Here is a 15,000-nt window from a genome sequence, read left to right as displayed (position 1 = left end):
TATTTACACAGAGGAATGGAAAAAATCGCGGAAAACCGAACTATTATACAATACTTACCTTATGTAACAAGGATATAGAGAGATTGTAGAAAGGGGATAGGATAGTTATTTTTGCAAGAGACTTGTTGTAAATTCCTTAACTTAAGAAAGAAAAAAGAATAAAAACACAGATACATAACATAAAAAAAAGAATAAATAAGACGAGATTCGACCTCCCCCTACATATTTAATTTCCTCTCCTATACAAAAACTAGCAAGACCCACTCCATTGGTAATTCCATCAATAACACCCTTATCAAAAAACTCCGTGAGTTCGGTTAACCCTCTTATACCGAGGGTAAAGACCCTAGTATAGAAAATATCTATATAACCACGATTATATGACCAACTGTATATATTTTTTTTTACTTGATCTAAAAATTCTTTTTTAGGATTTCCTTTGTAAAAAGAGTTTATTAAATCCAAATTCTGAAAAAAAGAATAAGCGGATCCATAGAAGATATATGCTATGAATAAACCAAAGATAGCTAGACTTACAGAAGAAATTGCATTAGTAATAAATTCATATGAATTTACAAAAGAATTAGAACTTTCCTGGGTAAAGTTTATTGAGGGAGTTAACCACTTTGATAATATGGTTAACTCTGCTATTCCATTACCAATTCCTCCATTATCAAAAGAGATTCCTATGAATCCAATGAACAAAGTGAAAAGTAGTAATATAAGAAGAGGAAATAACATAGTATTTCCCGTTTCATGCGGATAGGCAAAAGTTTTTTTAGCCCCAAAAGACGTAGTAAAGGATCCTATCCTATTTCTTGTATTACCTTGAATTTTTGGTATATTTTGTGAAAAAAAAGAAACTCCACTCTTCGTTGTTGATAAAACGAAATCCCTATTCACTCCTTTGGGTATCCTTTTTCCCCATAAGGATATTGAATACAAGGAACTCTCTTTAGTGCTACTGTAATTTTGAAAATGAACACGCAAATACCCATCAAATGTAAGTAAATATATCCGAAACATATAAAAGGCAGTTAATCCTGCAGTAAAGGAGGCTATTATTCCAAAAAAGGGCGAATACAACCAACTATTACTAAGGATTTCATCTTTGGACCAGAAGCAAGCAAGAGGTGGAATACCACAAAGAGAAAGTGTACCCCATAAAAAAGTAGTTCTTGTGATTGGAATGTATTTTCTTAAACCGCCCATAAGAACCATATTTTGACTTTTATCTGGTGAATATCCAACAAGAGGTTCCATTGAATGAATAACGGATCCGGATCCCAAGAACAATAAAGCTTTTGAATAAGCATGAGTGATCAAATGGAATAAAGCAGCTTGATAAGAACCTATACCTAGAGCTAACATCATATAACCCAATTGAGACATTGTAGAATAGGCTAAGCTTCTTTTAATATCTCTCTGAGCAAGAGCTAAAGTAGCTCCTAAGAATAGTGTTATTGTACCTACTAAAGAAATAAAACTCATTATCAAAGGTAAAGATATGAAAAGAGGAAGAAGTCGAGCTAGAAGAATAAATTCCCGCAGCAACCATAGTTGCTGCGTGTATAAGAGCCGAAATAGGAGTGGGCCCTTCCATAGCATCGGGTAACCATACGTGAAGAGGGAATTGTGCGGATTTCGCAACTGCACCAAGGAATAATAAAAAAGCACACAAAGTAGTAAGTAAAGAGTTAATTCCATTATTAGGAATCCAGTTATTAGCTATTTTGAACAAATCCCTAAACTCTAAACTACCTGTTATCCAAAAAAAACCTAAAATTCCTAATAATAGACCAAAATCCCCTACACGATTAGTTACAAAAGCTTTTTGACAAGCACTCGCTGCGATTGGTCGTGTAAACCAAAAGCCTATCAATAAATAAGAACACATTCCCACGAGTTCCCAAAAAAAATAAATTTGTATCAAATTGGAGCTAGTAACCAATCCCAACATGGAAGTATTGAAAAAACTTATATAAACAAAAAATCTCAAATATCCTTCATCGTGAGACATATAACCATCACTATAAATAAGAACCAGGATTCCTACAGTAGTAATTAGTATTAACATAATAGAAGTAAGTGGGTCAATCAAGTATCCAAATTCTAAAGAAAAATCATTATTGACGGTCCAAGACCATAGATATTGATAGATCGAACTTCCATTTATTTGTTGAATAGACAGTTGAACTGAGAATACCATAGCTATACTTAAGAGTAAAACACTAGGAAAAGCCCATATGCGACGAAGATTTTTTGTTGCTGTCGGAATAAGAATAAGGCCAAATCCCATTGACATAATAACTGGAAGTGGGAGAAGAGGGATTACCCATGCATATTGATATGTATGTTCCATAAGAAAAGAAATTGCAATTTTTACTTCAATTTTTACTTCAATTTTTCTATAAAATTGTTTCCGATTCACCAAACCAATTCTTATCTCTTTCTGAAAGAATAAATAAAAAGAATAAGAAAAAATACTGAAATTCTTAATTTTTCCAAAATTTATCTCATTGAAATAATTAAAAATTAAGAATGGGTTTAGTTGGTTAAATTAAAAAAGTTAATAAAATAACTAGGTAACGAAGTTATTTTATTAACTAAATAAAGATATTTATAAAAATAAAAAAAAAAAAGTGGAATCATTTTACTTTCTATTCATAATTCATTTTTATATTTCTTTAAAACAAAGATGAAACAGCTCTCTTGTTCCATAATTAACTGATTGAGTGAATTCCAATGAAAACCTATGTTTATAAGAAATTATCGAATAGTCCTTACTTCATATAGAACTAAAATTCTAATGACTATAAATTACCTAAGTTTTAGAATGTCTTGTTTAAGAGACTCAGTATTTTTTGTTTTGATTGGAATTCCTTTCCTTTATGGAATACCATTCTGAACTTAATTAACTATTTTCATTTTCCCTTCTTTTTATCCCCCCGTCTTATCTTATATGGGGGATAGGCTTCCATACCATATATCTATATATGGAGTATACTTGATATATAAATAGATATAAATAGATTTAAATGAGAAACCCTTCTATATATTCTATATTATTAAAAAAAAAGTATAAAATATATAAAGAAAAAATGTTAAAAAATTCTTGTTGTCTTATCCGCATTAGACAAAATGAAGTAAAAAATAATTCAAAATTTAAGTATCTTTCAGTATCTAAGTATAAATACTAATAAAAAGAAGAAAGAAGGATTGATTTGCAGCAATAGATGTCTTTCACATACAACTAGAAAAAAGTAATTTCCTTTTTGAATGGCAGTTCCAAAAAAACGTACTTCAATGTCAAAAAAGCGTATTCGTAAAAATATTTGGAAGAAAAAGACTTATTTTTCCATAGTACAATCTTATTCTTTAGTAAAATCAAGATCATTTTCGAGCGGTAATGAGCATCCAAAACCAAAGGGTTTTTCTGGGCAACAAACAAATAATAAGATTTTGGAATAATATGAATTGACTTATCAAAAAAGAATTCCAATTATTTAATAATTTGGATTCTTCTTTGAATGTACTTTTATGTGTCGAATTACTCGGTACAATATTCTTAGAACAAAAAACCCCTCTTATCTTATATATACAAGAAAAAAAAAGTTTTGTTTGGTATACTGTGTGCTAAGTATTCTTTTCCTATCAATGAACTTTTCATAATTTTCCTAATAGAATCCTCATATTCTATTAGGAAAATTATGAAAAGTGGAGTATTCTTACAATAGGACTTACAACTTCCACCTATCTTCTCCAAAATCATAAGGTTAGTAAATCTTATTAATAAGAGCATAAAGACTTTCATTCTAGAAATTTTTAAAAAATCCAAAAAGCCTTTTCTATTTATCCATTTTATTTTAATTTCATCATTAAATAGAAACCCTTTTGGATTTTTTTCATTGTATTGAAAGAATTTTCAAAATGTAAAGGGGAAATTAATTAGAAAAAATTAGTTCTATAATTGCAAGTTAGAAAAAAGAAGTTCCAACTCTTTCAAGCAGTGTTTGTGTTTCTATTGGGCAAAGCAAGAGTTTATTGTAAAAAAAAAAAATGGAAACGATACTACCAAACGAAGTCTATTTTAATGAAAACTCTAATGTTCCTAAATTTTATGGACTTTCCCAATATCGACGATTCCCAAGATAATAGCTATTATTCTTTTAAGTTACCTATTATTTGAAGTTAGCCGCCATGGTGAAATTGGTAGACACGCTGCTCTTAGGAAGCAGTGCTCAAGCATCTCGGTTCGAATCCGAGTGGCGGCATTCTTGAAAAAGAATACAATAGATTAGAAATCAATTCGAAATTTACAATTTTGTAATGGGACCTTCCCCTTATGCTATTTGCAACTTTAGAACATATACTAACTCATATCTCTTTCTCAACGATTTCAATTGTGATTACGATTCATTTTATAACCTTATTAGTTCGTGAACTTGGAGGATTACGCGATTCGTCAGAAAAAGGAATGATAGTTACTTTTTTCTCTATAACAGGATTCTTAGTTTCTCGTTGGGCTTCCTCGGGACATTTTCCATTAAGTAATTTATATGAGTCATTGATCTTCCTTTCATGGGCCCTGTATATTCTTCATACCATTCCTAAAATACAGAACTCTAAAAATGATTTAAGCACAATAACTACGCCAAGTACTATTTTAACGCAAGGCTTTGCCACATCGGGTCTTTTAACTGAAATGCATCAATCCACGATACTAGTACCTGCTCTACAATCTCAGTGGTTAATGATGCATGTCAGTATGATGTTATTAAGCTATGCAACTCTTTTGTGCGGATCCTTATTATCTGCCGCTATTCTAATCATTAGATTTCGAAATAATTTCCATTTCTTTTCTAAAAAGAAAAAAAATGTTTTAAATAAAACATTTTTCTTTAGTGATATTAAATATTTTTATGCAAAAAGAAGTGCTTTAAAAAGAACCTCTGTCCCTTCATTTCCAAATTATTACAAATATCAATTAACGGAGCGTTTGGATTCTTGGAGTTATCGTGTCATTAGCCTAGGATTTACCCTTTTAACCGTAGGTATTCTTTGTGGAGCAGTATGGGCTAATGAGGCCTGGGGATCCTATTGGAATTGGGATCCTAAGGAAACTTGGGCATTTATTACTTGGACCATATTCGCAATTTATTTACATAGTAGAACAAATCCAAATTGGAAGGGTACGAATTCTGCACTTATAGCTTTGATAGGATTTCTTATAATTTGGATTTGTTATTTTGGTATAAATCTATTAGGAATAGGCTTACATAGTTATGGTTCGTTTACATTAACACCTAAATGATTACATAAAATAAAACCTTCATGAAATGAAGGTTTTTACTTTTATGTTTTATTTGAGAACCCCTTGAACGCCTTATCAAAGGGTTCTCAAAAATTCGAGATAGATCTAATTATACTTTTTTACTTATTTCTGCATTATATACTTTTTTACTTATTTCTGCATTAATAGAGCAGACGAGTAAAAAAAAGCAAACCTATTTAGGATAATAATTGGATAAGAGAGCCTCTACCCTGTCAACGGATAGGGAGAGAACAAAATCTGGATAAATACCAATTCCTATTACTGGTAAAAAGATACAGATTAAAATAAAGAGTTCTCGTGGTCCAGAATCCACAAAATTTGCGTTTGGAACATTAAATAGCTTGTATCCATAGAACATCTGGCGTAACATAGATAATAAATAAATAGGAGTTAATATCATTCCAATTGCCATTACAAAAGTAATTAGTGTTTTTGGCATTAACAGAAATTTTGGACTAGTAATTAGTCCAAAAAATACTACTAATTCTGCGACAAAACCACTCATTCCTGGTAAGGCAAGAGAAGCCATTGAAAAGCTACTAAACATGGTAAAAATTTTAGGCATTGGGATAGATATTCCCCCCAGTTCTTCGAGATAAACAAGACGCATTCTATCAGAAGCGGTTCCTGCCAAGAAAAAAAGTGTAGCACCAATAAATCCATGGGATAATATTTGTAAAATAGCTCCATTGAGTCCAATGTTGGTTATGGAACCAATTCCTATAATTATGAAACCCATGTGAGATACAGAGGAATAAGCTATTCTTTTTTTGAAATTTCGTTGACCAAGAGAAGTTGAAGCTGCATAGATTATTTGGATCGCTCCTATTATTACTAACCAGGGCGAAAATAGATAATGAGCATGAGGTAACAATTCCATGTTGATCCGAATCAATCCATATGCTCCCATCTTTAATAATATTCCCGCTAAAAGCATACATGTACTATAATGTGCTTCCCCATGGGTATCTGGTAACCACGTATGTAGGGGTATAATCGGCAATTTGACAGCATAAGCAATAAGGAAGCCAAAATATAAAAGTATTTCCAAGGTTGCAGGGTATGATTGATTAATTAATCTTTCCAAATCTAATCCTGGTTCGTTGGAACCATATAAGCCCATACCCAGAACTCCGATTAAGAAAAAAATGGAACCGCCTGCAGTATACAAAATAAACTTTGTAGCTGAATATAGACGCCTCTTCCCCCCCCACATGGATAAAAGTAAGTAAACAGGAATTAATTCTAACTCCCACATGATAAAAAAAAGTAAAAGGTCTCGCGAAGAAAATAATCCTATTTGACCACTATACATTGCGAGCATCAGGAAATAGAATAATCGCGAATTCCGTGTAATTGGCCAAGCTGCTAAAGTAGCTAAAGTAGTGATAAATCCTGTCAATAAAATAGATCCTAATGAAAGTCCATCGATTCCCAATCTCCAGTGGAAATCGAAGACATCTATCCATTTATAATCCTCCTTTAATTGGATTAAGGGATCCTCCAGTTGGAAATGATAACAGAACGCATAAGTCATTAGAAGGAATTCTAATAAACAAATAGATATAGTATACCACCTAACGACTTTGTTTCCCTTATGAGGTAAAAAGAAAATTAATGAACCTGCAAATATCGGCAAAACAACAAGTATTGTTAACCAAGGAAAATAACTCATGATAAAGTGATAAAGACAAGATACGTTTTGACCAGAAAAGCCCGTGCTCGATTATTTCGAGCACAGGCTTCTTCGGTAAAGAGGAATCAGACGATTCGAGTGAAGTTTTTTGTAACGTATCAATAAGATAGAGCCATGCTACGTGTTGTTTCAGGCCCTAAATAAACGCGGACACTTAAAAAATCTGTCGGGCAGGCAGATTCACATCTCTTACAACCCACACAATCTTCGGTTCTCGGCGCGGAAGCAATTTGCTTGGCTTTACATCCATCCCAGGGTATCATTTCTAATACATCTGTTGGACAAGCTCGTACACATTGAGTGCATCCTATACATGTATCGTAAATTTTTACGGAATGTGACATTGGATCTATAAATTTTTCTTTTCAACATAAAATTTTTCGATCTGGTAAAAATGAAATTAGTACTATAATGAGTCATATGTATTGTAGACACCAGACGAAGCAATGGTTTATCCAAACTTCAAAAAAAAAAATCTATTTTTTAATCTGTTTGTGAGAAAGCGTGAAGAGAGCCAAGAGACTTTAATTTTGGATTTCAACAATAAATAAGAAATAAGAAAGAATTTTACGAATTGTACAGACGAATTCGAATTAGCCAATAAATTGGCTATCGTCTTTTCAATATAAATTATTGCAATATTCAAATTGCAATATCAATGAATTACAAATACAAAAATTCATTTAAGTGAAAAAGAATACTATGCAATAATCTACTAAAAAAAATGGATATTCTCAAATAATACTAAGAAAATAGTATTGATTTCTATTTATTTTAATATGTGCGCCTTTGTTTAGAGGATTCTATGTCTAATTATTCAAAAGTCTAATTATTCAATAAATTAGATTGATTGATACGAGTGGATTTCCTATTACGATGGATGGAAGAAAGAATGGATAGTCCAATAGCGGCTTCAGCAGCTGCAAGGGCTATAACAAAAATTGCGAAAATATCTCCTTTTAATTGGCGACTATCAAATAGATCAGAAAATGTTACGAGATTTAGATTAATTGAATTCAGTATAAGTTCAAGACATATTAGAGCTCTAACCATGTTTCGGCTTGTGATCAATCCATAGATACCAATCGAAAATAAATAGACACTCAAAAAAAGTACATGCTCAAACATCATTAACTAACTCCTTATCAATCTCGATTCATTTCAATATGAGGGCAAGAATTGAACCGATTCAATTAATTACAATAGAACAATTACACAACAAAAGAAAAAAAAAAAAAAAAAAAAGGAGGTATTTGTTGGCAGTAGATGGATTTTACTAAATCAAAATTGTGATTCTTTAGTTATTTATTTTAGATTTGCAATTCTTATAATTTGTACTTTTTCTAAGTTTTCTTATTGCCGAGCCATAGTAATTGCACCTATTAAAGAAACTAGAAGAATTATGGAAATGAGTTCAAACGGAAGATAAAAATCGGTTGCTAAATGAATTCCAATTTGTTGAACATTATTTATGAGACCCTGTTCTACTATTTGGTTTGATCTTGTAGTCCAAAGAATTCCATACCACGACGTATCTGGGATAGTAGTCATTAGTGAAAAAACAATAGTTATACAAACGAGTGAAGTGAACCCATCTCCAATAGTCCAATAATTCTTATCTTTAGACCATTCTGAGCCATTTACGAACATTACAGCGAATATGATCAAGACATTTATGGCTCCCACATAAATAAGAAGTTGTGCGACAGCTACAAAGTAGGAATTTAATAAAAAATAGAATAAGGATATACAAACAAGAACTAATCCCAGCGAAAAGGCAGAATAAATGGGGTTGGTAAGTAATACTACTCCTAGACCCCCTAGTAGAAGAACAAATCCCCCAAATAGCATAAGAATCTCATGTATTGGTCCAGGTAAATCCATTATGGATAAAAAGAAATTAATAGTATAAAATTTTTCATGAACTGACTAAAACTAAAGGATTCAAGGAAGGAAAAAAGGATTAGGGTATTTTTTTGTGTATAAACTTATAGTTATAAATTATATTATATCACGAAAATCTAGTCTGATTTAAAATAAGAAATAATTTCCAATAAGCAGTAGTTTTTCGTTTTTCTTTATAGTTTAATTTTAAAGTTTAATAAAGAATTATTAGATTTTTATAACAGAAAGACAAAATCAAAGTTTAGTAATCAGTAATCGTTCTTGAATTCGAAGATTTTTCTTTGTTTATTTTACTTTCAGACGAATTCCTAATTGTTTGAATTGTGTAATCTCCCATTATGGAGATTGGTAACCGACTTAAAGCAATTTGATTGTAATTCAATTCATGACGATCATAGGTAGAAAGTTCATATTCTTCAGTCATTGATAAACAGCTTGTTGGACAGTACTCAACACAATTGCCACAAAATATACAAACTCCGAAATCAATACTATAATTAAGCAATTGTTTTCTTTTAATATCCTTTTCAAATCTCCAATCCACAACGGGTAAATCTATCGGACATACGCGAACACATACTTCACAAGCAATACATTTATCAAATTCAAAGTGGATTCGCCCTCGGAAACGCTCTGGTGTAATTGATTTTTCATAAGGGTAGTGAATCGTTATAGGTAAACGATTTGTGTGGGATAAGGTAGTTATGAAACTTTGACCTATGTACCTTGTAGCACGTATTGTTTGTTGACCATAACTCATGAACCCAGTTACCATAGGGAACATATTCATTCTAAATATCTATGAAAAAGATATGTTTCTTTCTCTTGTTTGAGAGAGCTTTTGTGTTGAAAATATTCTTACTATTATTGTATTATCTTATTTATAGTGAAACAAGTTGAGAAGAGGTTGTTAATAAGAGATTGCCCAGGGAAATAGGTAAAAGAAATTTCCATCCAAGATTTAATAACTGATCCATTCTCATCCTCGGTAAAGTCCATCTTATTGTGATAGAAATGAAGAGAAATAAATAAGCTTTAGTTAATGTAATAAATATACCCATTGTCATTTCCAAAATTCCAACTGCTTTATTCATTTGGAAAAAATCAAAAAAGGATATATAGGGAATAGATAAATTCCACCCGCCCAAGTAGAGAACTGTTACAAATAAAGAAGAAACTAATAAATTTAGGTAAGAAACAAGATAAAATAAACCATATTTGATACCGGAATATTCAGTTTGGTAACCTGCTACTAATTCTTCCTCCGCTTCTGGTAAATCAAAGGGTAATCTTTCACATTCTGCCAAAGAAGAAATTAAAAAAACCAGAAAACCTATAGGCTGACGCCAAATATTCCATCCAAAAAAACCGTATTTTGACTGTGCTTCAACTATATCAACTGTACTTGAACTGTTAGATAATCATAGTCGGTGATAACATCACAGTTCCCACCGCTATTTCAAAACCGTACATGAAACCTTAGCTTCATACGGCTTCTCTATGATCAGAAAAAGGAAAGGACTGTTTTGTTCCTAGCCCCGGGGGCGTAGATAGAATTAGATAAAATAAAATAGATTTGAAAGTCCTAAATTAGACCAAAGGAATTCCGTCTGCTAGAATAAGAAAAAGCGCTTCCGAATTGATCTCATCCTTTATAATATAATGAAAATTTTTCTTTGTTCAGTAATAACTTAATCTTGGAATAAAACACTTGTTACTTGTTATAGGAATTCAATTAATAAATGGAAAGAGTTGGGTATTAGTTCATGAGCAATTCTGCATGAATATGGATAGAGGAAGGAAATAATGAAAATTTTTTCTAGTGCACTCCATATCTTTTTTACTATTCTTCTTTCCCCAGGGAGGGGGTATTTAAAAAGAAAAAATGGATAAAGGGTTAATTCGTTCTTGATAGCCATTTCCTTAACAAGTGAATGGGAACATACTCTGGATCGGAATCCGAAGAAAGTACTACTTGATAATTTCTACAAATTGCAAGTCCTTATTATGATTCCTTTTATGGGCAAAAATCTCTAATGTTTTAGATTTTCCATTACTAATCCTTTATGTACTTTAGTGTTCCTAACCCTTCACTAACTTTTGGTGGATTCTTCTTATGGATTATTAAGTTATAGTAATAACTAGGAGTATTCTAGTAATGGAATTCCATATCGTGAATCCTTTATTCTTGGCCGCTTCAAGATATGATGACTAATTAAAAAATATCAACCTTGGGATAAAGAGTTTACACTGCTTATGTTTACTTCCACTTTTTTCTTGTACGTAGGAAATGAGATTTTTTCTTTTTACTACAAATTTATAAGCTGTTTTGTTTCACTCATATAGCTATCTAGTTTAACTTACCAACCCAAATACTAAATAAGAAAAGGAATATAAATAGTTAATGGATTTTATAGGAAAAAGATCTATTTTAACGAATCACACGTAGAGATATTGCTAGCACACAAAAAGTTAATGGTATTTCATAACTAATGGATTGAGCAGCAGCTCGTAGACCGCCTGAAAAAGAATATTTATTATTTGAGCTATATCCTGCCATAAGAAGACCAATAGGAGCTATACTTGAAATGGCAATCCATAAAAAAACACCAATACTAAGATCGGCTAAAACAAAATGATATCCCAAAGGGATAACTAAAAAACTTAATAAAACTGATATGACTGCTATAGAGGGTCCAATGCTAAATAAAGAAATATCTCCTCGGGATGGCAGAATATCTTCTTTAAAAAGTAGCTTAGTCCCATCTGCTATAGCTTGAAGCAGGCCCAGGGGGCCAGCATATTCAGGACCAATACGTTGTTTATCGACGCAGATATTTCTCTTTCTAACCACACAATTACGAGTACCTCTATTGTTATTCCCAAAAGGAGGGTCAAAATGGGTAGAATCGATATCAGTCCATAGACTTCTTTTAATAATTCCAATTTCGAAAAAGAATTGATAGTTTCTACCTCTACCCTATCTATTATCATTTCAACGATCAACTTCCCCCATAATGATATCTATACTACCTAATATCGTCATGATATCAGCCAATTTCATTTTTTTAACTAGCTGAGGAAGAATTTGCAAATTAATAAACCCGGGTGGACGGATTTTCCATCTCCAGGGGAAAAGGCTATCATCTCCTACTAGATAAATCCCTAATTCACCTTTTGGGGCTTCTACTCTTACATAAAGCTCTTGTCTTGACAATTCAAAATTGGGCGAAGGTTTTTTACCAAGAAATTTATACTCAAAATCATTCCATTCAGAATTATTTTCTTTCTTAAAGCGTCGGACTTCTAAATTTTCATAAGGTCCTCCAGGAATTTTTTCTACAGCTTGTTGAATTATTTTGATGGATTCCCTCATTTCACCAATTCGTACTAAATAGCGAGCTAACGAATCCCCTTCTTTTTGCCATTGGACTTTCCAATCAAATTGGTTGTAAGACTCATAAGGATCTACTTTACGAAGATCCCATTGTATTCCAGAAGCTCGTAACATCGGTCCCGATAAGCCCCAATTTACTGCTTCTTCTCCGCTAATAAAACCTACTCCTTCAACTCGCTCTAAAAAAATTGGATTCTGTGTAATAAGTTGTTGATATTCAACAACTCCGCGTAAAAAATAATCACAGAAATCTAAACATTTATCGATCCATCCATAAGGTAGATCGGCGGCTACTCCTCCGATGCGAAAGTAATTGTGCATCATTCGCATACCTGTAGCAGCTTCAAATAGATCATATATTAATTCTCTCTCTCTAAAAATATAGAAAAAAGGAGTCTGTGCGCCGAGATCCGCCATAAAAGGTCCAAGCCATAGCAAGTGAGAAGCTATCCGGCTTAATTCTAACATAATTACCCTAATATAGCTGGCTCTTTGTGGTATTTGAATATTCTCCAAGAATTCTGGTGCATTTACTGTTATTGCTTCTGTAAACATAGTAGCTAAATAATCCCACCTTGTTACATAAGGTAAGTATTGTATAATAGTTCGGTTTTCCGCGATTTTTTCCATTCCTCTGTGTAAATACCCTAATATGGGTTCACAATCAATAACATCCTCACCATCGAGAGTAACGATCAGTCGAAGAACACCATGCATTGATGGGTGTTGAGGGCCCATATTGACTATCATGAGATCTTTTCTTGTAAGCGGTAGACTCATATCCTTTCTTCCTTAATTCATTATTCCATGAAAATGGATTATTCCATGAATTCCTCAAAGCGAGGCTCATCAAAATGAAAAATCTAAGACTACTATAAGACTACTAAAAAAATAATAAAACAAGAAAAAAATTTGAACGATTAAATTACTGCTCCCGAATATTCAACTGACCGATTAATTTCTTATAACGTACTCTATTTTTCTTTGCCAAATAAGCCAGCAAACGTCGACGTTTTCCCAAAAGTCTTCGTAGACCTCTTTCCGATGAAAAATCTTTTTTGTGTAATTCCAAATGTGAAGCAAGTCTCCGTATCTTATTGGTGAAACTGAATACTTGAAATTCAACAGAACCCCTGTTTTCTTCTTTTTCTTCTTTAACCATAAATCCAAAAATTTTTCTACCTCCTTTCTTTTTCATGTATTTTTCTGATCAGGAAAAATACAAAATTATGTCAGTTATTTTGAAGTTATTCTAATCTCGTACACACACAAATTTGCAATTATTCATCTACTACTGGAATTTGGATTTATTTTATCGATGCAAATTGGATTTGGATAGAAGGGTACATTCTTTCTAATATTTTAGATAGAAGAAATGTTTCTTCTATCTAAAATATTAGAAAGAATTTTGCTGATTTATTTATTGCTATATGCAATTTATGGAATTGATACACCATTTAATTGATATCATTTAGCAAAATGAAACACAGCATATGCATCCATCTTTTGGCTCGAGAATTTCACGGGATAGAGATATGGTATAAGAAATAGACTATTAAGTAACTCTAAATGAATTGTGGATACATCTGTATCCTTAACATACTGAAACGATTGTCATTATTCGTATCAAACCAATAGCGATTCATACAAGCTAAATCTTCTAATCAATGGTGGGCCAATAATGAATTTTTTTGCATATGTATTAAGACGCTTGGCCTGATTTCGAAATTGTCCAGAGTTTTATATGTTGTTTTCATTGCAAAATGATGGGTCTCCTTCCATAACTTTCCAATTACGAGTACGAGAATTGAAAGACATGAAAATTCTCAATTCTCTACGGCGTCTAGTAGATAGAAACAAGAAAATCAGAAGAATCTTTCTCTCTATTCACTATCATTCCGCGTCTTCGACTTCTATTAGTTTCTTTTCTTCTTTAATGCAATAGCTATAGTTTGATATAAGAATCCATTTCTCAAAGTAATGGAAACCATTCTCTTATAGGAAATGGTTCGAAAATCGCTATTCCACCTTTTAGGTATCGTGAAAAGTGATACCTGTGAAGATCGTGCATTTCAGTCAAATTCAGATCCGTTTTTCGAGTCCATGATATAATATAACCAAATTGGATAGATCTTCCACCTGTTTAGCTAAGAAAGAATAGATACAGAGGTGGATAATAGATCGATATGAAGATCATGAGCTGCCCCATAATGAAATCGCCAGTAGTCGCGAATATCTCCTTCTTCCCTAATCCAAGATTGGAGAAAGAAGATCTAAGAGGGACCTATGGAGAATGTAGTCAGAAATCCATAATAGAGTCCGACCACAACGACCGAATTAATTATCCTCATCGAGAAACTTAGACTACTAAATAGAAAAGATTTGAAAATCATGGCATGGGTCTCCTTTTTTTCTTTCTTTAGAGTTTTCTATATGCACAATTTCTCGATGTTTCGATGAGAATTTCTTGACTTTCCATATATAGAAAGAGATAGACTATAAATGACATCTCTTATGTCAATAAGACCAAAGGGATGGATATTAAATGATAGGAAGTGCTAGGAAGTGAAATAGAATGAAATAGAGCCACTTTGGGCTTCCCTATGAAATGAGGCATGGAACGGAGCCACTACGAAGAAATTATGGGAGTTACGAAAGAAGCTTCGG

Source organism: Triticum urartu, unplaced genomic scaffold, assembly GCF_056163025.1.
Source record: "Triticum urartu cultivar PI428250 unplaced genomic scaffold, HENAU_Tu73 scaffold947, whole genome shotgun sequence".
Classification (NCBI taxonomy): domain Eukaryota; kingdom Viridiplantae; phylum Streptophyta; class Magnoliopsida; order Poales; family Poaceae; genus Triticum; species Triticum urartu.
The sequence above is the reverse complement of the archived record's forward strand: the minus strand, read 5'-3'. Positions refer to the sequence as shown.